Below are 4,353 nucleotides of genomic sequence, written 5' to 3'. Positions count from 1 at the left end.
GAAAGAGAAATTAGGAGATGGGGAATATGAAACTTTGAGAAGTATAGTGGAGATGGGAAGGAGAGGCATTGGGCCGTAGCTACAGGTAGGAGTGGGGTTGAAGAAAGTTTTTTCCCCAAAGGAGGAGAAAAAGAGATTCACTGGTTTAGAAGCTGAGAGGGAAAAACAAAAACAGTGGACAAAGAGAAGACGCAGGGGAGAGACGGGGAGTCATTAATGGAAGAAGATCTTGGAGAAGATGGGATGAGAGGGGCAGTTTTAAGCCCACAGAAAAGGGAACTAGGTTTGGATGGGATAATGGGAAGAATGTCTTTCTCTCTGAGGCCACGAGAGGAAGACCTGCATGAAAGACAAGTGGAGAGCAGATAAGTATTTGAAAATACCTGATGGGCCCCATTTTCTTATTGAGTAAAAGGTAAGATATTTTGCTGAGAAATACCCAGTGAGGGGAATGGGAGAGGACAATGACCAAGACAAAATGAAAGGATTGCATAAGAGGCATACTGGATACAGATGAAATTAAGAGTCATCTACTTGTAGTGACAACTATCAAGAGAATTGATTTCCTCTACCTGTTCTCAGTTATGTTGGTAAAGTTTCTTCTGTGAAGAAGAAGTCACTTCATCCTAGAAAAAGAAAAAAAGAAAAAGAAAACTACCATGTAATCCAACAATCCCACTTCTGGATGTATATCCAAGGGAAATGAAAACAAGATCAAGAAGAGATATCTGCACTTTCATGTTCTTGTAGATTATTCACAATATAGCCAAGATATGGAATCAACCTGTGTTCATAAGTGGATAAATGTATAAAGAAGATGTGATACAATGAAATATTATTCGGCCATGAAAAAGAAGGAAATTGCCATTCGAAACAACATAGAGGAAACTTGAGGGCATTAAGTGAAATCAAACAGACAAAGACAAATACTGTATGGGCTCACTTACATGTGGAATCTAAAGGAGCCAAACTAATAGAAACAGAGTAGAGAGGTGGTTTACCAGTGGCTGGGGGGAGTGGAGGAAGAAAATGGGGAGATGTCAGACAAAGGATACAAACTTTCTCTTATAGGATGAATAAATTCTGGGAATCTAATATACAACATAGCGATTATAGCTAACAATATTATATACTTGAAAGTTACTGAGAAAGTAAATCTTAAATATTCTCACTGCAAAAAAAGAAATGGTAATTATGTGACTGGATGGCAGTATGTAGCTAATGGTGGTAATAAGTGTATCAAAACATGTTGTATACCTTAAATTACACAATGTTATATATCAATTATATCTCAAGAAAGCTGGAAAAACAATTTTATTCTTAAAAAGAAAAAAGAAAGAGACCCTAGGTGCAGAGTTGGCCAGGTAGGATGAAACAGAGGAACAAGAGATTGCATGGTATTCAGGCTGGATGGAGATGGAGGAATAAAAACTAGGGAAAAATGAAGATAAGGGACTGAAGTCTGGAATGAGGTCAAAGAGGAGGTAAGTGGAATGAAAGAGATGGAAAAATAAAAGGCATGAGGTGTGATTAGAAAGTAGGACATAATAGTGAGATATTTTAATGAAATACCACATTATTCCATGCAGAGGCAGTAAATAGTCTACTTTCTCATACTATCATAAAACATGAAGTGTACACCAGAGTTAACTGTAGAAAAAAATGTTCAGATGACTTCTAAACCAAACCCTATTGAAATGAGTTATTTGCCTAAATTAAATTGATTCATTAGGATGCCAAATCTATTGCAAACCTAACCATTATTTGAAAATTATTTTAATGCAAAGTAAGCCACATAGATAAAATATACTTTGGTGCCTGAGGTAGGAATGAAGGAACTTTTTCAATTGCTTGATTGAATAGAACTGTTCACTTTATAGTTAGCAAGATGGAAGAATCCCAAAGTTAGGATGTTTGAACATATAAACACAGTGTATTTTTGGAAGGATTTACTTTGGATGTGAGTTTAGTATATCAACCCATTATTGATAGACTGAGAAGAATGAAAATAAATAAACTGAGCAAGATCTTGCTGAACCTGGAATAGAGAGTCCAGTGGAAGACCTGGGCTCTTGTTCACTTTTTGGCATTCATTGTGTGCTCCTGGGTAAGTCATGTCCCTTCTCAGAAATTTCCTATCAGTAAACAAAGATGTCCCCTACCACACTCTGTAACTTTCCTTGGAGACCCATTGGTCAGACTTCCTTGGTGTAATCACCCCATTTCTACTAGATTATCACAGGCAAGAAAAGGGTTAGAAGGCGTTAGAAAGGGTTAGATTTGATTTTTTTAAAATATACTTTAATTTTTTAGCAGTTTTATGTTTATAAAAATTTGAGCAGAAAGTATAGGGAGTTCTTATCTCTCTCTCTCTCTCTCTCTCTTCTCTCTCTCTCTCTCTCTCTCTCTCTTTCCCCTATTATTAGCATCTTGAATTAGTATACTATCATTTGTTACAATTGATGAGATGATCCCATAGTGACACAGTATTATTGACTAAAGGCCATAGTTTACATTAGGGTTCATCTTGTTCATCTTTGTGTTGCACATTCTATGGGTTTCGACAAATGTATAATAAAATGTATCTACCATTACAGTATCATACAGAATAATATCAGTGCCCTAAAAATTCTATGCTCTACCTATTCATGCCTCTTTTCCTCTTCCCCTCCTCCACCACCTCTCACCCCCTCCACCCGCCCTCCCAGTAACCACTGATCTTTTCACTCTTGCCATAGTTTTCCGTTCTTCCAGAATATCATATGGTTGGAATCATTCAGTATGTAACCTTTTAAGATGGGCTTCTCTCATTCAGCAATACATACTTAAGGTTCCTCCAGGCCTTTTCATGGTTTAATAGCTCATTTCTTTTAAGCACTGAATAATATTACATTGTATGGATGTACCGCAGTTTGTTTATCCAATCGCCTATGGAAGGACATCTTCATTCACATCTTGGTTGCTTTCTGATTTGGGCAATTATGAATAAAGCTTCTATAAACAATTCACAGGCTTTTGCTTATATGTAAGTTTTCAATTTGTGTAAATCCCAAGGAGCACAACTGCTTAATCCCTGTTAAAAGTATATTTAGTTTTGTAAGAAGCTGCCAAACCATCTTCCAAAGTGGCTGTACCATTTTGGATTCCCACCAGCAATGAATGAGAGTTCCTCTTGCTTCCACATCCTCACTACCATTCTGTGTTGTGTGTTCTAGATTTTGGCCATTCTAACAGGTGCATACTGGTATCTCATTTTTATTTTAATTTGAAATTCTCTGGTGATATATGATGTCAAATGTCTTTTCACATGCTTATTTTCTATACGCATATCTTCTTTGACGAGGTGTCTGTATTACCTGTACATTTTTAGATTGTGTTTTTATTGTTGGGTTTAAATTTAGTTTTAAAGAAATCTATTGCTAATGATGCCAGGTTCTGTCAGAGCTTCAACAAGCAGCTGAGCTTGGCCTTGGTTTGTACATTGTGTTTGTACATCATAGTTGCATAGTTTATACATACATCATAGCGTGCATAGTTTGTTGTTGTTTGTTCGTTTTGGCTTAAACAACAGAAAGTTATAGTCTCGTGGTTCTGGAAAATAGAAGTTCAGGATCAAGGTATACGTAAGGTTGTACAAGCATAGTTTAAAGAACCTTAATCCAGCCTCTGGTGACAGAGAATAGTTGTCTGAGGGACATAGTCCACTGGAGAGACTTTGAAAAGGTTTCTGCCATTTGATTCAAAGGAGAAACCTGGCAGACACCACTTTAACCAAGAGATCAAACTTAACATCACCAGTGATGTGACATACTGACATCGTGGCCCTCCTGGGCAGTGCACATCACTTCCGTGGTACTCTTGCCAAAAATAAAACAGGACCACCCGAGTCCTGTTCTTCCAATCTCCCTCAAGAAGAAACATTAAGCGAAGCGGACTTGAAGGACATTTACAAAACTGGCCGGTACTCTTCAAACTTGTCGACATCGTGAAAGACAAAGATGGACAGAGGAACTGTCCCACATTAAAGGAGACCAAGGAGACATGACATCTCAATGCAATATATGATCCTGGACTGGCTTTTAGAACAGGGGAAGAAAAAAAAAGACCATTAGAGGGATAATTGGCAAAATGTGACCAGAACTGTAGATTAGTTAATAATATTCTACCAGCGTTTGTCTCCTGGCTTTGATCGTGGTACTGGAATTATATACGAGGTTACTATTTAGAGAAGGTGGCCGAAGGGTGATGGAAATTCTTTGTACTATTTTTACAACATTTTCGAGTCTAAAATCATTTCGGTTCAAATGAAAAGTTTTAAAAATTGCGGAGAGGTGGGGAGCCGCGGGCAGGGCG

At 37.6% G+C, this 4,353-nt stretch overlaps 1 protein-coding gene across 1 annotated transcript in view; it reads left to right on the top strand.

Annotated features, from left to right (window-relative positions):
* The window catches only part of LOC102884532 (CD302 antigen), a 107,727-nt gene that overhangs the window by 75,892 nt on the left and 27,482 nt on the right, over positions 1–4,353 (top strand). The gene's annotated exons all lie outside the window — the stretch shown is intronic.

The sequence above is a fragment of the Pteropus alecto genome, unplaced genomic scaffold (assembly GCF_000325575.1).
Source record: "Pteropus alecto unplaced genomic scaffold, ASM32557v1 scaffold3, whole genome shotgun sequence".
NCBI lineage: Eukaryota > Metazoa > Chordata > Mammalia > Chiroptera > Pteropodidae > Pteropus > Pteropus alecto.
Note: the sequence above shows the minus strand (reverse complement) of the source record. Positions and strands in the feature narration are given on the sequence as shown.